Raw genomic sequence first — 25,037 nt, 5'->3', positions numbered from 1 at the left:
TCTGTGAGCTAATATATTGTGTATTTTAGAGAATGACCCATGTACTGCTGAGAAGAATGTGTATTCTGATGTTGTTGGATGGAACACTCTGTATATATCTATCAAGTCCATTTGTTCACAGGTGTGATTCAGTTCTGTTATTTCTTTGCTGATTTTTTGTCTGGTAGATCTGTCCCTTGATGTCAATGGTGTGTTAAGGTCTCCTGTTACAATTTTGTTACTGATAGTTAGATTTTTCATTTCTGCTAATACTTGTTTTATATAACTGAGTGCTCTGGAATATGGTGCATATATATTAAGGATAGTTATGTCTTCCTCTTGAAGTTTTCCCCTAGCCAGTATGTAGTGACCTTGTCTCTTCTGATCATTATTGGTTTAAAGTTCACATTGTCTGCAAACAGAATGGCTACTCCTGCTTTTTTTTTTTTTTTTTTTTTTTTTTTTGCTTCCTGTTGCGTGAAGTATTGTTTTTCATCCTTTGACTTTCAGTTAGTGAGTATTCTTCTGGGTCAGATGGGTTTCTTTTAGACAGCATATGGCTGGATTTTGTTTCTTGATCCATTCTGCCAGTCTATTTCTTTTAATTGGTGCATTGAGACCATTTACATTAGTGGTTATAACTGTTATATGTTGGTTTATTTTTGACAAGTTATCTTTCTGCTCTTGCATCTTTATCTTTCTGTTCTGTTTAATTATCTGCTTTGCTTAGTGGTTTTTTTTCTAAGTGTATCTAAACTGTCTTTCAATATTTTTTGCAGGGTTGGCTTGGTGATCAAGAAGTTCTTCAGCTCTTCTTTGTCATGGAAGTATCTTATTTCACCATCAATTATGAAGGGTATTTCTTCATGGTACATCAGTCTAGGTTGGAAATCATTTTGCTTTAGGATCTGGAATACTTCACTCCATGCTCTTGTTGACTTTATTGTTTGTGCTGAGAAGTCTGCTGTGATTCTGATAGGTTTTCCTTTATAAGTGATCTGTCTTTTCTCTCTGACAGCTTTTAATATTCTGTTCTTGTGTTGGATTTCTGGGATAGTGATTATTATATGTCTGGGTATAGTTTTATTTTGGTTATGACTATTTGAAGTTGTGTATGCTTCACTGAACTTGATGTCGGTTTCCAATCTCGTGCTTGGGAAATTTTTAGCTATTACTTCTCTAAATATCACCTTGACAACCTTTATGTATCCCTTTCTTTTTCATTAATCCCTATCAATCTTATGTTGTATTTCTTTGAGTCATCTTGCAGTTGTTGAATTGTTGGTTCCTGATTCTTTGTTATTTTTAAAAGATCTTTCCTTTCCTGTTCACTAGCTGCAAGCTTGTTGTCAGGGTCTGAAATTTTATCTTCACTTTCATTGAGGCAGTTTTTACAGCTTTCAGTGGAATTTTTGATTTCCTGTATATCTCTGTTCATCTGCTTTATGTATTCTGTGTTTGTTATATTGCTCATCTAGGGATTCTATCATTTTGTTTAATTCCTCCAATTTTTTAACTGTGTTTTCTTTAGATATGTTCAGCATCTCTTTCATTTCTTTTATCATTTCTTCTTTTACCTGGGAGATTATTTCTGGTTTGAATTCCTTTAAAGCTTCCCAGAGTTGCTTGTTAATTTTCGTAGCTATTGTATCCGATATTTGAGCTGTATGGCATATATTTTCTTCTATATACATTGCTCCTAAGGTTTCTTGGGGTGGCCTGGAGGTTTGAGATTGTAATTTGTCTTTTGTTTTGTCATTTTCCTATATTTCTGTGTTTCCAGTGTTGTTCGAAAGCTTTCTCAGTGTCTGTTGGAAATCCACTTATATGCCCACAGCTCCTGGGACTCTGGCACCCAGTTCTCCCTGGCTGCCAGGCCTCTGGAACTGGTAGTACTCGCCTGCTTGCTTAGAACTCCACAGTCCCAAACAAGCTGGGATCCAGGAAAAATGGGGATCTGCCTGGTTGCTTAGAACTCCACAGTTCCCCAAGCACAGCTAGAAGGGGGAGGCCGATGCAGGCGCTCCAGAGCTGCCTAGTTGTTCCACTGCACCCAGACAGTTCGAGGGTCCCAAACAAGCTGGGCTCTGGGTAATGTGGGCATCTGCCTGCTTGCTTACAACTCCACAGTTCTCCAAACACAGCCAGAATGGGAGGCAGATGCAGGCACCTCAGACCTGCCTAGCTCTTCCAGTGCACCCAAAAGGCTAGAGGGTCCCAAACAAGCTGGGCTCAGGGGAAAGTGCACTGGGATGCCAGGCCTCTGGAACTGGTAGAGCTCACCTGCTTGCTTAGAACTCCACCATCCTCCAAACACATGGGGAGGTGCATGACTGCACCCCAGACCTGCCTAGCTTTTCCACTGCACCCAGATGGTGTGAGGGTCCCAAACAAGCTGGGCTCTGGGGAAAGTGGGCACCCACCTACTTGCTTAGAACTCCACAGTTCTCCAAACACAGCCAGAACGGGGAGGCAGACTCAGGCACCTCAGACCTGCCTAGCTCTTCCAGTGCACCCAAAAGGCTCGAGGGTCCCAAACAAGCTGGGCTCAGGGGAAAGTGTGCTGGGCACTTACCCCAGGACACCAGGCCTCTCAATCACCTCTCTTTTCATAAGACTCATACTTACAATTTAAGAATAATAAGAAACCAGAATTTGTTTTGTAACTCTCCTGAGTGCATTAAGTTAAAGAAATTCATAGAGAACTAGAAACTATTCGGGAAATAACAACAGTTCTTGTTGTTAATGTCAGGTATTTGCTGTTGATGACTACAGAAAGCTAGTTAAGCTGAGTGAGGAGTGAGGATACTTGAGTTCCAGAATTGCAGCAAGAAAGAAGAAAGGTGGACAGTGAACACCTTAGTTTGCATTGTCTGTGCTGTCTGTTGATCACCGGCAATGGTGGAGTGCTGGGATGTGTGGTTTTTAAGCATGAGTGGGTGTTAATTTATAACCTGCTTATATGTCTGGGGAAGATCATGTTATAAAGTTAACAATAAAAATACAAAAAAGGCAGAAAGCATCTTTATGGATGAGCAGATGACAGGATGTGCCCAGGACTCATTCCTTGCATAGAATTTGTTTTTAATAAATACTGGTTGACGTCATAGGAAGACTTACTTCTGATTCCAGCACCCAGAATAAAAGTAATCAAGAAGGTAGAGAAGACATTTCTTACTTTTCTCATTAGAAAAATTGCCAAATTATCAATTACTAAGTAAAATCAAAGTTATTTCTCTTTTACTTAAAAATGAACTTCTAGGGCCAGGAATTTAGCTCAGGAGCATAAGCTTCTGTCTTGATCATGAGTGAGTTTGATCCCTGATAACATACATGTGGAGACTCATGCATGCTTAGAACCTCTAAAAAGCTTATGAGAATTGATTATATAATGCATGATGAACAGCTACTCAAAAAAAAAAGAGAGACACTAAGGTACTCAGTCTTGATTCTGTAGCATCATGATGTGAAATCCAGAAATTCTATTATTCTTTGTTCAGAGTGATTGTAGTCTGTTTTATTGTGTTTAGTTTCAACATACATGAAGGTATGGACAGCTATTTTTAAGATAATGAAATACACTATTGCAGCCATTATTGACTTCTTTATTGTCTGGTCTTGAAGAGCTAAAATGCCTTCATCATCCTGTTCAGATCAGTTTTATACATCTTGTTTTGTATGAATTCATTGTATGTGAAGATATGGGCAACTATTTGGAAGAAAACAAGAGACAATATGACAGACAATGAAGATCTCCGATTGTTTTGTTTTGAAAGCTATGTCTCTTACATTGTTATCTTATGATCTGTTTTGCTCTGTTTTGTTCTGTTTAATTTTACGCTCTTTAAAAAAATAAAAATAACAGAATTTACTTTTCAGCAATCCACCACAAGAAAAGAAAATCTTCTGCAGTTTGAGATGATAATTGTATTTAAGTAAAAAGCAAATGTTCCACACAAGGTAATTTAAATATATTTTAATTAAAAAGTATTATTCCTTCTACTGAATATGGAAAGTGGGATACACAACAAACATAAAAGTTATTAACAGTTATTGTTTATCTCTCCTAGTCACTGGTCCAAAAGCAACATTTGTATTACAGTTTTTGTTTTTTCTAGATGAGATGATAAATTGCTACAAATTTAGCAGTATGAAGCATCATAACTTTATTCTCCTACTGTCCTCAACATCAGAATTTTGAATCGAATTTCACAGGACTAGATTCCCTGTCAGTATGGCTACTTCCCTGTGGAGACAAGGAAAGAATCATTTCCATTATCTCTTCAACTGCTGCTCCTTATATGATATAGACTTCATTTCACCATCTTCTCTCACCCTTACAGGTAAATTAGTACTTACCTGTGTAATAATTTTCCCACTTCAAGATCCTTAGCATAATCACATTTACGATTTCTTTTCTCATATAAGATAATATTCATGTGGGCCACAAATTGGGAAATGAGTATCTTTAGGAATTCATTGTTCATTCTGTCACATGTATGGTTTGGGTCAGAATCCTAGTTATTTGTAGGTTATGATAAATAGTTTTATACAGGAAAATATCAATAACAAAAATCAACCAATAATCACTTACAATATTGAAGCGTTCTTCAAAAATCTTTGGAATGTAACAGTGTAGATCTCCAGTGAATCTCATCTCTGGAAATCTTCTTAATATATGTCCTGTTTTAAGCAGTTCTTCCAAGGATAATGTTCCTCAATGCTGAATTAAACTAATTGTGGTTAAAACTAAACATTTTGATAACAAAAGTACCTAAGAAATTATAATTAATTTTCATTTTATTTATTAAGTAGGCAACAAAATCAAAGTACACTCAATACAGTATGGCAACTTTGATTTTTGGTAAAGTCTGTAAATTCAGTTTTGGCTACATGAGGCTTTTGGCATTTTAGGTATCATGCTAGGAAATTGGACAGGAGAAGGAGAAAGGTGCTCACCTTAAACAATAAATCCTTCTTCCCATAACCAAGTTCCTTCAGCTGGGCTTGGATTTTTTTTCTTTACTGTAATAGCAGAAACATATATTACAGCTTAAAATTACATTTATTTTCAAACTTGAAGATTAAAAATCAGCACACACAAGACTATATTTTCAGCCAAACAAACCAGAATCCAACTAGTTTGGAAATAAAACAGAAAATTTTAAACACTGATTTGTGTCTTAAACATTCAGTCATTTACCAGAGAATGAGAAAAATCAAAGACCATCTAAAACGTCTATTTTTAAATGTATTATCTAGAGGAATTTGCTTTTTGTTCTTTCCCCACTATCATTTTAGTTACTTTTCTCTCATTGCTGAGACCAAATACCCAAAACTCAAAGTAAAAAGGGAAAAAGTTTATTTAGTTCAGTTTGTAGAACTTACAATCCTCGGCCCAAGATAGGGTGGCATATGGCAGATGTGTAACAGTTTACAGTGGGTGGTGGACCTCAAAATTAACAAGCAGGGAAGGGAGGAAATCCTATTTCTATCCCTTATATTCTCCCAAGTGTACCAGGATTAGCGTGGTGCCAATCCACTTAATGGGCTGATCCAGCAATCACCAATCCTTAATCCCAGAGCCTTAATCTCAGCACTGCTCTACAAATCAACACACACTCTAAACTCACCCACTGCTATGACAGCATGAGACTTTGAGGGAACATCCATGCATAAACTGTAACGTTTCACCCTGAGTCCCCAAAGACCCATGCCTATCCCTTTATTGCAAAGATATTCAGTCTCTTTGAAATTTGAAATCCTTAACAGTTTTAGCATTGCTGAAAAGTCTCACTCAAACGAGTCTTCTGAGATGTAAAGCAAACGCATAGCTGTGTGCCACTGTGCAAATGAAAACAAAGTTAAACCTATCCAACATTCAATGGCACAAGACAGACATTTCCACTCTGAAAGTTATAAACAATGGGGTTACAGTTGACCCATTGTGTCAACTTGAGAAGTTGACCTATTGTGTCAATTTTAGAAGTTTAGAAACTTAATGAAGTGACTCATCAAGGGACCAGGGACCTCACTTTGTAAACATCCTCATACTGTGGAAGAGAAGGAAATGTGAGGTAGAGTGACTGATACACCCACCTTAGGGCAGGTAGCATGGTTACAATATAAGGGAGGAGAATAATTTCCCTTCCTTTTTACTCTTCCTGTTTTTGCCATCTTCTCCTACCTTGAAGTATTGCCTCTGTGCATGCTACCTTGCTTGGAAGCCTGCTGATTATGGGCTGAAACCTCTACAAAATATGAGTTAAACAAACCTTTCCTTTTAAATGTTTGGTGTCATGTACTTTTTTTTTTTTTTTTTGCAACAACAAGAGAAAAGTAACTAATACAGAGATATACAAAGGAACAGGATGAAAAGAAGTATAAAATCTAGCGAGGCAAATATGAAGTCCCATAGTTACATATACAGCATCTGAGGAAATCAGTGGCAGGTTGTGAGTCCCAAAGAGCTTTATTGACTCTGACCCTATGGTACTTCATGTGGTTGTAGTTCCCATGCATTCTCCATTGGCCCCACTCTGCTCCCACATTGCAACTTTCCTCAAACAATGCACATTCCTAGCTTTTCCAGGCTCCTGGAGATTTTACTGCACCTTTGGTTTAACAGATGGTTTTGCACACTATGCTTTCAGGAGCACATTGCCTGGTCTTCCAGGATTTCTGAAATCTGAGTGGAAGTCTTCCTGATCCCATAAATCTTTCTTTCTGCATGCATTTAAATCCATACCATGTGGATGATGCTATGATCTTGTGGCAGCTGGAGCAGTAACCAGGCTTATTTCCCTCTTGCCCATAGGGGTCCAGTACGTGAATCACTGAAGATTCTGAATCCAATTTTAAAGAGCAAATTCTGTAGGGAATCACCATTTTAGAAGATGGTGCTCTAGAGAGTTCTTCTCAAAATAAACCCTATTTTCACTTTTGCAATTTTAATGTGCCAAAGGTTTAAGGCTGCCAAAGGTGCATGCTGCTTTTTGTGATGTCCTTAGGCATTCTTTCCCATTCTCCTAATCCTTCTCAGTAATCAAGATGTGCTGTGCTCTATCTTTGTAGTTCACAGCTTCACTGGACCTTCTCTTTTGGCCAACCTCGCAATACTGTAAGGCATTCTTCTGGGCCCTGTGTTCTTGATCCTCAATGTAAATCTGGCTAAAAGTCCCAATAGTAGCTGTGCTACTGCTTCAACAGTAGAGTGCCTTAAAATTTCTACTTATAGGTAAATTAGTCTGTTGCCCTTAATGTAAGTCTCATACAAAGTCTCTGGACATAAAAAAAAAAAAATTAGAAAAACTATCTTCTATGCCATAATACATCATCTGGAATCCAACAATCAATGGAATCCCTCTTCCCAGAAGAAACTGCCCAAACTGAGTCTTTACAAGATTTCTAGTCTCTGGCCAGAATCTCCCATATAGTGCTGTATAAGACATTCTAGCTATACTTTTTCAGGTAGAATCTCCTATCCTTTCCTAACCTGTTCCACAAATCATCCCAAAAGGTTCTGAATCACATGGCCAAGAACAGTCACAGCAACAACCCCACTCTTGATACAAATTTCTGTCTTAGTTAATTTTCTCTTTCTCCTAAGACAAAATACTCAACATTCAAAGTTAAAAAGGGGGAAAAATTGGTTTACTTTATAGTGTGTGGACCTTTCAGTCCACAATCATCTAGCACTAAGTCATGGTAGGACATGGCAGAGAAGTAATAGTTCAATGGGTGGCAAAAGATAGCAAAATCAACAGACAAGTAGTGGACACTAGGCTCTTTCTGCCCCTTCTGTTGCATCCATTCTACTGGGATTATAGCAGTGCCAATCCAATTGTTGGGCTGATCATCCACCCTTACTCCCAGCACTCTTAATCTCAGCATTTCACTGTAAATTAATCACATGCTCTGGATTCAGCCACATCTGAAAAAGTCCTATGAATGCACAAGGTGTTGGGGGGACATCTGGGCATAAACCATAACAACTTTAATTCAAACACAAATCTTTTCTGTCATCCGGGTATGACCTATAGCTTAGTTTTAGACATTTCTCATTTTTGTACATATGTATATCTGAGCTATCACTGGCTAATTATTTTGTTTTAAAATTAAAATATTGGTTACTAAATTAATACAAAAATAATAAATTGATGACTAAGTTAGATATAATTTATGTCCAAATCAAATAAAACATGAAGTATAATGCACTGTATTTCAGAGGTGAATGGTGTTTTCACATTAGAAGAATGCACTTATAGAGGACATTACAATTTTCTGAAGAGCTTCTTATGTATTATGGATATTTATTCTGAAAGATGTTGTAATTTGTACATTTTGGTAAATGAAGAGGCTTTTAAGAATGTCATTTCCATTTGAAAAAGTACTTAGCAAAAAGTCTCTGCCAGAAGATTTATGTGACTCCTATACTAAATTATGTTCTCTACAGGCACAGGTAAGGAGCATGTATTGCAATATATCAGGAGACATTTGTTATGTAACTTATTGATACAAGGACATCTGCTTACTTTATCATACTATCACTACACATGGGAAGGTATGTCCTGTATCTTTACCCAAGAGAAACACTCATATACCCACCCACACACATACAAACAGAGATTGTGAAGAAATAAATAATAATGTGACTATAACTTTTACAATAATAATTTAAATTATAGATGGTGCTTACTTCTTTATCATCTACAGTAGAGTCAGAACAATACAGAGATGAAAGGAGTCCCTACACACCAAGAAAATGTGTGAAGTCTTGCATATTTTTCAGGGACTGTTTGTTGTATTAATAATGATTGTATCATTAGTGTCTAGCACAAATTAGGCACAACTCGTTTTTCTGCAATCTCCAAAAGTGCTCAACTAAGAAAAATTTCATTGTACACAAAAATGGTGATAGAATAGTTATTCAAAGCAGCTAAAAGCCAGAAACAACCCAATGGCCACTTAATTGGTAAGTAAAGAAATTGTAGTACACTCATGGAGTGGGATATTAGAATAGTGTAAAGCAATTTGAAAAGAAAAATAAAGTACCAAACCATGTAAAAACAGAAGTGAATTTCATCATAATGTGTAGACATATCAAATTGTTAGGAATTGCATTTTGTAAGACTCTATTCACATGGTTTTCTAAGAAGGTCGTGTTAATATGGATGGAAATCATGTTAGTAACTAATGTTAGCTGGGGACTTAAAGGTAAAGGTTAGTGTGAAACAGCAACAGGGAATTTATTAGAGTACAGAAACCTCCTATAACTTAAATTTTTGCATGTGTCAACCTAATAAACTATATTTTTTAATGAGATGAAGTGCACTGTATATACTTCACATCTCAAATAAAATTAATTTTAAAAAGTAACTCTGTGGAAACCAACAACACATGAAATTGTGTGTCTATTAAAGAAAATATCCTCTGGTTATTGAAATATTATAATTTTCTAAGGATACATAGCATGTATACGATTCTTCCTCTAGCGAATTTGCAAACGTACTGTGATCCAACTTCCTTAAAATTTAAGAGTATTTTCTATCATTTCATATGTAGTAACACTGTGATGATTTTTAAATTATTACCTAGAGTTTTCTCATTTATATAACATTTAAACATTTATATAAATGTTTTCTCATTATATAAAAGAAGTCACTCCCATTGTATTGATAGGAATAGTGATATGAAATTATTCACACTTAAGAAAAAAAAAGTCATCATTGACGAATTATGATTGTTAATGGCTCTCAAAAATGTAAAGTCCCTTCAGCACTAAGCCCCTTCAAATTTCTATTTTTTTACCTCACATTTAACACTGGATGCAAGTCTGCCCTCTCCTAGTTCACCAGTGACCCACAGTCATGACATTCCACATACAAACTCTGTGTCTCATGTTAACTTTCTAAGACAGTTCTGATTTGCATGTCATTACAATTTTGTGCAACCCGTTTAAATAAGGGAGGATTTCTGCCTTTTTTTTTTTTTTTTACAATTTTTAATGAAAGTTTAACTAGCATTTTACCCTCCTTGATAATGTCTTGTGTCTGGGTCTCATTTATAGTTTCTCATGACCGACTATATATGTCCCTCCCTTCCATGGTATGGTAAGCTCTCCATTGACTACATGAATTATTAATAGTAAGCCAAAAGAATATATTGTGATGAGCACACTGCATTTCAAACAGATAATGCTATCATGAAGTTTATAACAATACATAAATAATAATTTGAAAAATTATGATTTCTGAAGCCTTGAGTTAAAGAAAAATTATGAATTAATTTTGATCTAAGGTACTAAATAATGAAGCTTGTTCCTGTTTTTTCCTAAACATTATAAATACTTTATTGCTCATTTTGTGCCTAAGTCAATTATGGAAATTTGTCTGTCTCAGAGCAGAGTTTCTATCTGGATACTACTTACCTAGAGCAACTTTCCTCTTGCTCCCTCCATTGTAAGCCATATTTAGCAACTACACAGATGACATTTGAGCAAGTTCTATGATGCTATTAAATAAAAGCAATGTCAAGTCTATTTCTGTCCAGTTGTAAACATGAACTGAAATAAAATAAAATTATGCTCAATCAAATCTACAAACTATTTTGACTGATTAGACTCTATTCTGCTCTGTATGAAAGCATCAAGTATCAGAGAACAGGCAGCTACTTTGGAGGCAATAAGATTCACTATGACGTCCATTCTGGATTTTCTATTATCCTCTTTTGAGGTTCTGTAAGACTTATAATGTTTAGGTTTTATTGGTCTTGTTCTCTACTGTTTTGTTCAACTTTATAATACCTAATGAGATAGACAATTTTTAAGGAAGCAAGAGGCATTACGGTAACCATTGTTGATAACCTTGTACTCTGTTTTTATATCATGTGCTATGTCTATCCTTGGTTTTGACTGACAGGTTTGTTTTATCATGCTTGAATTTATTTTCTTACAAAAAAAAGTAATAAGTTCTAAGGGAGCAATAAAACCCAAAATGTGTAAATTTTGTTGTAATAAAGAGAGGGGGAAAAAGTGCCCTAAAGGATACAACAGCAGGGGTGTTTGGGTGTGTTAATTGAAGATCATATTAATATTTTTGATTAGATTACTGAACACAACTATTTGCAGTCGCACTGTTTGAATGTTCACTTTCTTTGCTTTGATCCTGTGACCTGAAACACCGTTTCTAAGATGATAGCGTGTAATCTATTAACTTGTGATAGCTTACTGTTTTTTTTTTGTAGTTCTGAATTACTTGTACCCTTAGACTGTTTTGTTTTGTTCTGTTTTTTTTTCTCTTTTTCCTTTTAAATAAAAAAAAATCTACAAACTATTGTCTAGGTTCTTTTTTTTTTTTTTTTTCTTTTTTTTTGAGCAACAACATGCGGTTCCTCTGTATGTGAGTTTTGGAAAGATATTATCAGGATTATACTGCATGTTAGATTTAACTTGAAGTGGTACTGGTAGTGATTTATTTTTAATTTTATTGTTAATTTTTATTTTTGCTTATTACTTGTCTGATTTAAATTTGTGAAATCAAGTTTGGACTGGACATATGCCCACTGTTTTCATACTCTAACAATATTTTTTATCCTGCTCCTCCTTGGCCAACCTTGTATATTGGTCCTCCTTCCTCCCTGGAGCACTGAAGAGCAATGGTCGTGCTCACAAGTCACCTTCTCTTCGCTCCTGCAGAAAGAGGACAGTGACGGAGGAGGGGACATTAGAGAGGGACTGCAGGTATGCAGGTCCCCAGGTCTGTCTGGCTGCTCTTCTCCAGGAGTATGGGAAGGGGTAAGTGTTAAACCTGGTAAGCCTCACTTCTTGTTCTGCCACAGTCTCCTTTTTCACGCTTGCTTCCATGAAGTGAAAGCCTTCATACCTGCTCTCATCAATCACTGGCTTTTACTGGAATAAATAATGCACATCTTATCCATCTCTATGTTCACTACTTAGAGAACCCAACTATCAAAGGTTCTTCTCTCCTCTTGTTGAGGAACCAAAAACCTGCTTTTGATAACATCATTACCATTTCAGGTCGACCAATAAGCGTTACTTAGTGAGACATACATGTCATGAATGCACACAATGTCATAGCTAGATTCCAAGGGGAGGAAAGTAGGAAACTGATTTTCAGTTCAATTTGTATTAACTAGGATGACTTTTTCTACCATAGGAAATTCATGAGACAATTTTCACACATAGCAAATAAAACCAGTGACTCTATTTGCTTCATAAAGCATAAGATCATTCTGACAATCAGCCATTGTGACACAACCCAGATACCACACAGATGGTGCAAGAACCATACAAAAGAAAAAAGGATGAGACACATACTAAGGAAATTCTGATACTAACAGGGTACCTCGGTTCACAGACTTAACTCTTTCCAAGATATTGTTCTTGAAGTGAATCAAATTCCTTCATATGTTTCAATGTCACCGTTGGGCAATCTGGGAGTGGGGGAATTTCTCCTAATGCTTCTGTTCAGGAACTGAATTGTTTGTGTACAGTAGTGTTTGTGAGCTGAGGTGTCACTGTACAGTTAAGGCTGGAATCTAGTTCAGAATAGAACTTCATGAAAGCGACATAATAGAACTTTTTAAGATATACAGTGTAAAGCATTCATATAAATCCAAGAATTTAAAATGTGTTACATATTATTTCCCCAGATGTTACATTTGGTTTAGAAAACATTACTGAATGTCTGGATTAAAAAATCAAAATCCAGTGTGGCCTGGATATTGTGTCCATCCAGCTCAAGCTAGAAGCGAAAACCCACTCACTTCTGCGTGAATCCTGCAAAGCTTGCTTCATAATAGGAGTTTGTTTTTCAAGCTTTTGTTCTGAGAAAAGAAATATGGGTTTATGCTGGAAGTGATAAAATATGAATGATTCAATTAGATAACTCAGCAATATTTTTGTAAGTTTGGCTCACAGATTTTCTTGATGCCAAGTGTGGTAGAATTGTAAAAAATGAATTGAAATAAAGCATTTTCCTTTAATCTACTAAAAAGTTTCATGTATTATATTAATGCATTCATTTAAAAAGAGTAAACTCAGCCTTACATTAACTTTTGTTTATTATACTTAGGTAAGTGACTTTATGAAACAATTTAGATCAGCAATCCTACTAGTCTCTGAAAGGACTCCTATGTATTGTAGACATTGATTCTGCATAGGGACTTCTTGTGTCATCTTCTAATGTAGCAGCAAATCCACGGGAAAATACACACTCTAGCTGAACAGTTTCCTTATGTTCTCTGTACCTGGACACTGTGCTCTAATAGTTCCTTTGAAGGGTGTTTATTGATTCCAAGCCTCAGTGTTCATTCTGCCCAGTGAAGATAAGACAGATCTGTTAGTCTTTTTAATCTCCTGTATTTGACATAGGTTCGCAGGTGAGCATTTGTTCCTAGGATGCTTCACAACCTTTGAGACTCAGTGCTCACAGACTCCTGTTCCAGGATCAGGGATGGGACCCAGACCCCAGAGCTCACCCAGCAAGGGCTGGGGCACACATTCCCATCCCTGCCACTCAGAGATATTTTATCTGCATTATCACGCACAGAAATATTCTGTCTTTTGCCTCGATAACTTAGAAAATAGACATTAGGTAGGGCAGGGTGATGGAGGGCAGAGATCTTTGTAAAACATATAGAATTCAGACCCCCCCCTCTTTCCAGGAATAAAGCACAAACTGGTGCGGTACTTCTCACACAGAATGAGGTCAGGTGCCCCATGCAGTAAGTACCTTGAGCAAACTGGACTTGAGCGGAGACAGAATAGGCACAGGCACTTGAATACAGTTCTCAGTTAAAATTATCACAGCTCCCATATGATTCTGAGCACAGTTTTGTGTTTTATTTGCTAGCGTGCTGTCTGGAGGTACAGCTGTCCAGATTGAAAGGATACTTGGTCTGCTTTTTCCTCTTTAGCTGTGTTGAGATTTTTGAAAGCTCAATTAGAACTTCAGTACTGTGAAATATGTTAAATAAGTCAAGCTATTCACACCAGCATACAATAATGTTCGATATTAAGAAATGACATTTTGAAGATATTTGTACTCAGAATACAAATGCACCATTCCTATATTTAATGGCATGGGCATTATGAAAAGCATCGATGTAACTATATTGTAACGCTGAAGTGGTACTTCAATGGAAGAGGGGAAATTCCTTCCAACTGATATCAGCGAAATACATGTGATAAGAGAATTGATTCCAGCACAAAGCACGCACAGTCATGTACACCTGAGTAACATTATTAGAAATAAGAAATTCTTATAAATCGATGAAGTTAATACTGTGTGTAAATATTGCCCTATGTAGACTATACAATTTAAATTGTGCACCATTCTTAAAATTGTTTTACTAGTTTTTCATTCCGTCCCCCCATCCCTTCCTTTTTCTATCTTTACCTTGTTCTTTGCTTCTTTCCTTTTGTGCCTCTCTCTCTCTTTTTTTTTTTTTTTTTTTTTTGTTTCTTGATTTATTAAAGCTGCTATGGGAAAATTCTGAATATTGATGAATAGGGAAGACTAGTATATATTATAACCTCAATCTTTTAAAAATGATACAGTTTGATATTTTTAAGATAGGAAATGTTTAAATTTAAGGGAAGTAACTATAAGAAGCTGTATTTCTTAAAATATTATTTATCCTGTTGACCATTTCTTTTAGCTTATCGGCAAAATAAATCATTACTTAATTCCTTGGAACAATTTTTCCTTGATCAAGATGTAGCTCCAAATTAACAGAATGAAAAGGAGTGAGGAACATCTCACACCATCTCACTCTGATTTCCTCAAAGATTAAGGTTTGATGCTGTAGCACTATGGCTGGGCAAAGTTAAAAAGATTTGCATTTTGTAGACTCCTCAGAGTCTTTATGGTAACTGAAAGGATTTTGCGCTGAATGGGACATTGCAGCAGTGAGAGGCTGGGAGGCAGAACCAAGGGGCTCTATCATGAGGTCACCTTTCCCTGCCCCTAGATAATTATCCTGTGGTGTGAAATGAATTCCAGTGGGCTACCGGTGCATCAGTAATGCCCCTTAGTTACCACCCCAAACGTAAGCTATATGTATTGGTCAATAGAAACAAAAAAATGGGGAAAGTGATTTAAGAACAATTATACTGTACAATAGATGTATAATGAAAGAATTGGGGCTGAAATTCTAAACTACGCAAATAGAAAAACTTATTACTGAAAGTTGAGATCCCGAAAGACCAAAATTCCGAAAGTGTAAAATCCCAAATGAAAAAAAAAAACTTCAGAAATATATTGTGGAAAAAAGTTTAAAATTATTTTAAGAATGTTTATAGTTTAAAACAAATTTATTGGAGACACATGGAAAAAACACCACAGAACAATTCATAGTATAATTTACATAGTATAATATGAAATTCACATATATTGTTGCAAATAATTGGGTCTTCCATGACACTAATGAGCAGAGGAATAATATTTGCAGAGATGGGCAGATACCAGGTTATATAAGTGGATATCACTGCGTTATGGAATTGAGTGTCCCCGGGTTTATAGTTACATTCTCGCAAAAGATGGATCAAAAACTTCAGGGGTCACCGCTGGGTGTGCAGTCAGCCAAAGTGCTGACGTCACAGTCAATTTTACATTTCACACATGCAGCTGTAGAAAAAGCAGATGTCTTCCCCTGTGGAGGATGCTTCCGCATTTTTGCATACCTGAATCAAGTTTACACACAAAGTTACCACAGATCAGCTTAACCACACATCTCTAAAAACCCTCACAAAGTTTATCCTTTTTCTTTTGCAATGCTTTGCCACCGATTAGAAGGCACTTCCTTATGTGCTGGCTGGATCTTGCCCACCTGGTTAACAGGGATTCGCGAAGTAAGTCCTGGGGAACAGGCACAGACAAACTCAACCTAAGGCTGCTGCACACTCTGCGTGTTTGATTTGCCTAGTGAAATGCAAACAACTCACATAAACACATGTTAGAAAACTTTGCTAGAACCCAGCTGCCTCTATTATGTAATCTGCTCCCCACAGCACATACACAAACAAAATGGAAAGTGGGACTTTTGGTATTTCAGTTTCAACAGTTCAAACATTTGGGATTTTAAATTTTGAAATTGTAATTTATTTTGGGTTTCAGACATCGGGAATTTTGATCTTTCTCAATTTCAACTTTTTAGGCCATGGAATTTTGTATTCTGTATTTTTTAATTAACACTGACATTAATGATGAAAGGTAATTCCAGTTTCAGCACTGACAGGCATAGTTTTTAAATCTTTCTGTCTTTTATATCTTTGGTGATTTTTTTTTCTCTTTCTTCATTGCTTACTCAAGGGTGCTATTAAAATTTCCAACAGTGGAGGTGAACTTGTCCTTTCCTGCTTCCAATTCTCTCAGCAATTCATGTGCTTTGAAGTCTTCTTTCTGTGCTTATAAGATTATGTCCCCAAAATGGCTATTGTCTTTGTAAAATAAATTTAAAATCAAGATGGGTCAGAGCAGTGTGCATGCACATATGACATGTCACAATTCTTTCTCTTAAAAAAGTTTGTGTGCTTTTTGCTGATGATCCATTCAACTTATGTATCCTAGAATCTATTATAATAAACTATACTTACATACAAATAAAACAACCAAAAGCTAAATGATTTTTGAATTGTTTGTCAATTTCAGATTTTATTATGGCCGCTTCTCAACTTCAAAAGCATAAAGATGTCCTGGAAAAAGCAAGGGAATGGTGGCACCAAAATAGGATGTCAGCACTGATTTTCTTGCATGGGTTTTTGTCATTGTCTTTGTTTTGTTTTGTTTTCCAGTAGGATTCGTAAATTTTTATCCTACTGCGCACTTTTAGCCCAGGATTCTGTGTACACGGTTCTTCAAAACGTTTATTTTTTAGTCCACTCTAATGTACTCCTTAATGCAGCCTATGTACAACATTCTTTTCAGGGTTAACTTCCTACCAGACTGCTAGAATCATACCCCGTTATGTGGAACATCTCTCCCGGGCTATTAAAGAAGTCAACAGGCAGACTTTGCAATGACAGAAAACTTGAAAAGCTCTCAGCAGTTTTTATTTTTCCCTGCCATGACAAATTCATTGGTTGCCTCTCACGTCAAAAATTTGACTTTGCCTAAACCCCGTGTTTGAATATATCTGGCCCACCGGTCTTGATTTCTTCCATAGGCAGTTTTTATGTCCTATTTTGTTTGTGTCTCCTCCTTGCTGCCTCAATGTCCTGCGTGAACTCAAAACATTAGGACAATTTCCATCAAACAAAAACCTTGCAGTGTGTCCCGGTCCATCTTATTCATTGGGAACAGCAACTGGAGATTCTGGATTTTGTACAATCAAACTGAGCATGTAAAGTAAGTATTTTGAAACAATTCAGGGCATGAGAATAGCTACAAAAAGACAGGAACTGTTCTTTTCTTCAAAAATCCTGAACTAGAAATCCCACTTGGCCAAGCTGGCTGTCTTGCAAAAAAGTAAGAGTCTAGTGCTACAGTGACACATGCAATACAGATTCACACAGCACAACTCGCAGCAGCTATATCTGGGGGAGCACCTACACACTCATCAAAAGAGAAATGGATAAGGAAAATTTTAGGAAAACACACGCATACTGAGTTTTTTACACTAAGTGAAATACATCAGGCACACAAGTACCCCACAGTTCTTCTGATATGACAAACACAAAGTATAAATAATTTAAGGAGTGGGTAAAAGGATAAGAGAGAAAAGAAAGGTAGAATTTGTGGAACTATGAGGGGAATCTGGGAACGACAAAGAGGACAGGAGAAGTAAAAATTATTAAGATAGAAGCTGGTCCCAGTTCCTCACAATGAATGCATTAGTGAAATACGACACAGAGCTACTGGTATAAATATCAACTTAAATTACAAAGACATGAAAGAGGATTCTCAAAATGCTTCAGATGGCAGCTAAAACTGTGGGACAAATGTGTTGGAGGTACAAGGAATACAGTATTTTGAGAAGGATTAACTGCAGTGTCCTTTACTGTAATGTTTATTTTTAGACTGTCACTGCATTTTATGATCAAATCTCATTTATATTTAGTTTTACACAAAATATACACTAATGTAATATAAACATATCATTGAGAAACAAAGTAGTTTTGAATACAAATAAATATGTTCAGATTATGTGATTATCTGAAACAATTAATTCACTGTTTTTTTGTTTGTTTTTGTACTAGGAATCAAACTCACGACCTCATTGCCAGGCACTTACTATGCCACTGAACTATAATCCCCGGCCATAAAGTTTTATGAGCAGTCTTCTAATTTACTTTTCTCAACCCTCTAAACAATGAATTTCACCCCATCAGAACCCAAGAATCTTTATAACATCTACATTAAAAACCTATACACTTAATTATATTTTGAAAGCCAGAATGGACTAGCATAAAGAAAGTTTAAAAGAGTTGTTACATATTTCAGTGCCTATTCATCTCCTGGAGCACTGTACTCTAACTTTATCTCAAACTCATCTACTAAATTCTCCTCTGGTGACTTTTCCTCAGCTAAGTCCTTGTGGCATCTGTATCATCAGCACACTATCCAGGGACCTGGAAGACTCACCCCCACACAGTTAGTGTCACAGCCCACATTGCTGAAATAACACAAGCAAACACTGATTAGATTTAAACACAAACCTATTTTTCTAGAACTCCTGAGGAAATGTACCTGTAGACATCAATTTATACCCTTGTAATAGTTCATGCATAGAAAAAGAATAGGAAAAAAGTGAAGACTTTGTGACTCCAACTCCCCGCAGTGATCAAACCTTGCCTGATATTATCAAGGTATTGGTTTTTCTGTCATGTGCTTCTCTCCAGCTCTCCTGGGCTCTTGACTCCATGTGTACATCTTCTATGTGCATCTTCTATGTGTTACATATTTGTATAATTTTGTCACTTCGTTATTAATTCAGAGCAGCTAAGAATTTCAAGTAATCCAGCATACATTTAATGCCAATACCATAGACTACCAGGCTGCAGGAAGAGCACATTGCTGGCTTCTGAAGTGGATGGGAACCACCTGGCTAGCTGCTACCCCTCAATGGTTTGCTTTCAGCTGTGGGGCCCAGAGGGACACATATCTCAAACCTTTATAGGAATCCACCCAGCATGCACTATCTATGCTAACTGTCATTTAACATTTTCTACTGACCACACAGTAAAACCCAATTTGGTGACATACAAATATTTCTCCATAAATGCACTTTTTAAATTTTTGTTGGATTTCCTTCTTTCTTATTTCTTATTTTTTGAGAAAGTGTCTCACCATAGTGTTCAGACTGGCCTTTAACTCCTGGGTTTAATTACTTCTCCCGCAACCACTCAAATAGCTGGAAATGCTGGCAAAATATGCCCATATCCGATCCAGGTTTTATTTTTGAGTGAGAAAAGAAGGTGTCATATTTTTAGTATAGCTTATAAAGTAGCTCAATTCAACTAGAACTTTAAGCCTCAAAATAGAAAAAAAATTACCGCACCTTCAGTATAAATCTTTAGTTTTTCCATGTAAGATCTTAAAGGAAAACTGAGCCTCCTTTTTACATAATATTTTTGAATAAAATCATGCAGTAATCAAGGTTTTGCTTCAAATTATCATATTCAGTAATAGATAAACCCGATGAAAATGAATTTATTAGGAAGGTTTTGGGTAAAATAAAGTCTGTGAATAATCTGCAGTAAATAGGCAGGAGCCAGGTAAGACAGAATCTGGAAGCACAAGACAGTAAAATAGCTCTTCTGACAGCTGACTGGAAGTCTTTAAGTCACCAGACTAATTACAGGGTGGAATAATGGGACCTCAAAGAAATTCACTGTGAAAGGCACATTCTGTGCCCAGTTTAGCTCATCCAATATAATAAATTATGCAAATGTGCTTGTTGCTTTTCCTTTAACTTTAAATAAAGTATACTACTTGGTCAGGAAGCTGAGAACATGCATAACTGTGTGGTAATTTCTCCCAAGTGCAATTAAATTCAAACCAAGAGCAAAAACACCTGCAGTGGCATCTAAAATAAAGCCCGAAATTGCTACATCTCGCTGTGAAAAAGCATCTCCTATTTTAGAACTTTCTAAAACTGATTGTGTGGAAACCATTTCAGATAGCTGCTTAAATACTGCATGTTAAAAGTTTTTTTTTTTTTTTTTTTTTTTTTTTTTTTTTTTTGCAAATGAATAGAAAATGAGTTCAACCTTTTAAAAATGCCATCTCACAAACTGAAAGCTTTGTCTGAATTATGGAAAGCAAGAGGGGTTAAGAGTGATTCATAAATATAGAACTTTGCTTCAAAAATATTATTGGAGGTAATGGTTTCTAGATTCCTTAAGATTCTCTCATTTTATTTGTTTCAGACTGCCATGATAACAAAATCATTTGGATTGGGTAATCGATCAAGAACAATCAGTTATTTCTCGTAGCTGTGAAGTTTGGGTGTTCAAGATCAAGATGCCAGTGGATCTGCTGACGGCTGAGCAGTTATTTCCCGGGTAAGCGTGGTGTCCCCTATGGCGGAAGGTGAGGAGCTCTCCTGGGTGGGTTCTGCAGGGCAGTCATGCATCCCTACAGATTCCCCTCTCCTGTGCAATCACACCTCAACACACTCCTCCTAACATTGCAGCATTGGTGATTCGGTGTCCACTCATGAAATGTAGAGATATAAACATCAAGGCCAGAGTTTCTATTGTTAAAGAACTTTCAGGAAACAGTTGGGATAGTAGATGCAGACAAAGCATGTGTGATTATTTTTGCAATTTTTAAATGTACTCTTGGTTTCACTTTCTAATATTTCTGAAATTAAGATGCCATTTACTGCCATATATGCGTTTTCCCTTTAGTCTATGAGGATCGCTTCCACCAAGGAAGTTACAAAATTAGACCACTGTACAGTGCAATTGGTGGTTCTTAAAAACTGAAGGAATCTTATTTTGCAGTTCTTTCAAAATAAAGAGTAAATGAGAATATAAAGCCAAGGAATTTTGTTCTATAAGTGTAAAGTTTTAGTGGTATCAAAACTAGGGAAAATTAGAAATGTACACATATTTCTACTTCTTTTAGCTACAGTAAAGAATCAAATAAATTCTGGTGGAAAAGGCTGGGGGATTATTTGCAGAATTGTTTCAGGCTGATGATAAAGAAGAATAACATAGAAAATAACCTACAAAGGTTAAGTGACATGAATTCAGATTTTTATGCGACTTTTCTGTCTTTGGTCAAAGACTTGAAAATAGTCTATTTGGAATCTTAGAGTAACATAATGTGAAGTTGCCTGGAAAGAAACTTAGTTCAGAGCAAAATGTGTTCACTAAAGATTATTTTCTAAACTGCTTGCTTGTTTGAATATAAAGCTCTATTTTAGCCTATGGGTAGGCGAATTGCTACTTTAGAACTCATATTTTTAGAGAATAAGTTTGAATCAAGTAGACTTGATCACAGTTTTATTTGGACAAACATTTAAGTAAATGGTATCCATCACTGGATACCAAACAACCATGCCATCATCCATAGGTGCCAGGTATTGCAGTCAAATTAAATTTATCTTGACAAATAGTGATAGTTATAATCAATTTCTTCTCAATGTGTTGATAAGAAATATCTCATGTTGTTATTCAAGCCAAAGCACACTTAGCTGTGGTGTATTTCAGGGAATTCATCAATTTCCTGTGTGGATTTTCATTACATGTTCATTGGGAAATTTCTACCACCTGTGGCAGAACCCACAGTCCCCCGTTTTCTTTAGAGGTCCAAGCAGGGTGATGGCTTTACATATTGCACTGAATGGCACAGCAACAGAACATTTTATCATAATAAATCCGAGTCTATTATCAAGGGAAGTGTCTTGGTAAATGAAAACGAGGTCAAATACCCTCAATATGCTTCTAGCCAGGACTAGGTTTGCAAGTCCCTATGTGTGTGCATCCTCAAGCAAAACACAAACTTTAAAACCTTTCTAGCCTCGGGTACCCACCTTGTTTTTAAGCCCAAGGGCGATCCTTACTTCCTGTCCTTCCTGTTATCATTTCCCTTGGACAGAGTTCATCACACCCAGTCTTTAGATTATTCCCCCTGTCTTCTGACTTGTTTCTTCTTATCTTTCTGTCTCTTATTCATCTGCCAGGTTTTTTCCTCCCTCCTTTTTCTCTCACTACCTAGATTTCACCTTCCTTTTTTCTTTGGGACTTGGTAATAATTCAGGTTTTTATCAGGCCTCATGGCTCTTCAGTTCCCCACGGCCTAGCACTTGTCATGTTCTGCTCTGACTTGTTCAAGTGGTCGCTAAGGCGCAGGTCATGCCTGCTCAGACTCTCAGTGCAGCCCTCACTGTCACTGGCAGGTGGACATCACCATAAATGTGTATCTCGACAGCAGCAGCAGCAGCACCCTGGCTCATTGAGATGCAGGTATGAGAAATTTAAGGTGTGCAAAATGAAAATGTCTTTTCCCAAGCCTCCTCCAACTAAGATCTTCTTTCTCTGCCAAAAGCATTGTTTTTGTGTGTTTACAATCTAACATGCTACAGCACTTTTCACACTTCTGATTGGCTCATAAATCTCTCAAAATACTGAATGTATAACTTTGCTCCACGATGAAATACTTATTCAGAATTAAATGTTTTATTTGTACCAGTCTCCATCTTTTCAAGAACTATTGCATAGTTTTTAAGCTCTTGCACCCTAAACCACACACACACACACACACACGCACACACACACAAACACACACCTATTACTTCATTTTGTAAAGTTTTAAATAAGTTATTTAACTTATGCTAAGTCTTTATTTCTGATTTCAACTTTGCCCAGACAAAAATTGTTTTTTTTTTCTCATTTCTACAGTAGTTTTAATATTATTACCTTTTACTTTGCTTTAAAATTATTTTTGAGTGTGAGGCTTCAAGACTTTTCCAAGTAACGGTAATGAAAGAGAAGGGCTCCCGTTTGTCTATGTGCGCTTCTCATGGTGATTTAGAGAGCCTCTCTTCAAGTCAGTATAAATACATCAGAAACATGTGGGTGTTTTCCAATCACTAAGGATCCGTCTGTTGCACACTGAGTTATCTCACATTTCCCTTTGAGAAAGGAGTAACCTAGAAAGCGACAGACATGACAGTACTCCCTAGCACAATGGCACTGGGTCCTGAGTAGTGTTTCTCTGGGGTGAGATCAACACTCTTCTGTCAGTCAGGAAAAGCAGTCTGGGGGCCCTGAGAGCTGGTTTCCATCCTGAGAAGCCCTGGGCGTGGGACTGAGAGCCTAGAGCACCACGTGTCTCACAGACACTGAAGCCCAGGAGCGTCCTGCTGTCCAGCTGTTCAGGTTCCTTCCCGGGGTTTTCCGCAGAGTCTGATTCTCTGGGCAGAGCAGACTGGAGTTTTAGCTGAGTCCGGGAACCTTCCCTTTTGTCTCTTCTTTTTCTGATCATTTTTTCTTCTGATGTGCCGGAAGCTACGTGGGCCTTCAGAGCGCCTCACACACTGAGGATGCGCAGTGATCCTCTTGGAAAAGATCTTACTCTGAGCTTGATGGTTGAAAGCAACACCAACAGCTCACTGAAGAGCACAGCAGACTTGTGCTTGGGCCATGATAGCCTTCGGGGACATTCCTATCTGAACATTGCCCTTTATTCCCTTGCCATCCACAACATCACTGTTTTTGTAGATCCATCTCCATGCACCCAAAGGACCAATTCCATCTCCTCTACAAGGCCTGGAGAGTGTACACAATGTTTCTCTCCTCCCTCCTTTCATTTCTGCCATCTGGGGAATTACTGAAAGATGTTGCTTCCAACCCACCGATCGAAATAGTGAGTTTTTTCGTTTTGTTTTCTATTTTTGGTCCTAAATCTAACTCAGTGCCATGTGCTTGCCAGGCAGGCTCTGTGCCATGGAGCCACATCATCAGCCCTAAAATAGCATTATTCTTATTTTAAACTGTTCCAATACTACCATACGTACACACTTTTCTGTTCAAGTTTTTCGATTGTTCTAATTTTAAATTTGTGATTTTGTTTCATCCCATTTATTTTACCAAAAATTAATGCATCCATGTTTTTCCATTTATCTCTTAAAATTAATTAAAATATATTTAAATTTTATCAACATATTCTCTAAAAGTAACTACACTGAGTTTTATTAATTTTATTTACTTAGCACAAGATTGTACATTTGCATGTGATTGCTGCTATTTGATCTTTAAATTCTCCTGTAATTATACTAAATGAAGACATTAGGCTTCAAGGATCTTATTGTATATATTAAATAAAATTTGAAATGTATTAAAAATGGACATATTTCATCAAAATATCATCTGCTTGCAATTATCAAAATCCATGGCGTGTATTATAGTCTGTTCTATCAGCAAGAGAGCTATTTTCTACTACATTTTCATCAATTTATTTGATATCTGGTCTTTCCAGATGACCCAACCACTATAATTAAAACTTCTAAATGCTTGAAGTAGCAGAAAATTATTGTTTTCCTGGTGTATTTGCTCAAGGCATTTAGGTTAACTATGAAGCATTTATCAAATGATTCTTTTGTAGTAGGTGACAAACATTATTTTTGTAAATATTTTTATCTTTTATAAGTACAGTGGTATTTTTATGGCCAGTAGAGTTTGTTTTCTTTTATGTAATTATTTTCAACATTATTTTTTTTAATCATAACACTCCTTAAATATATTTTACAATAAACACCACAGCATTCCAGTTATTTTCATGCCTTCACATTTGCTTCAGCTTTGATATCAGTTACGTTAAAATTTTAACATTCATTTTCCTTAATTATTGGGTTCTTGAATGATTTTTTAAGGATAAGATTATATGTGTTTTTTAAATCTTTTTCTTCTGCATTATAACACACAGAGTTATTTGCAGAATAGGAATATAAGAAATTTTGGGTTGAATATCTAAATTTCAAATCTGAAGTTCTGTCTTTCAGAGTTCCATGGATTGTTTTCTCTTATTTATGTTTTGAATATCCTTAAATTATATATTATTTTGTAGCCACAGCTGTGTTACTCT

The 25,037-nt window shown here is 36.5% G+C and overlaps 1 pseudogene; it reads right to left on the bottom strand.

The window, feature by feature from the left end:
* The window catches only part of LOC100726096 (leucine zipper protein 2-like), a 260,838-nt pseudogene that overhangs the window by 113,906 nt on the left and 121,895 nt on the right, over positions 1-25,037 (bottom strand).

Source organism: Cavia porcellus, unplaced genomic scaffold (assembly GCF_034190915.1).
Source record: "Cavia porcellus strain 051 isolate PalLab524CR breed Dunkin Hartley unplaced genomic scaffold, mCavPor4.1 scaffold_9, whole genome shotgun sequence".
Lineage (NCBI taxonomy): Eukaryota > Metazoa > Chordata > Mammalia > Rodentia > Caviidae > Cavia > Cavia porcellus.
Note: the sequence above shows the minus strand (reverse complement) of the source record. Positions and strands in the feature narration are given on the sequence as shown.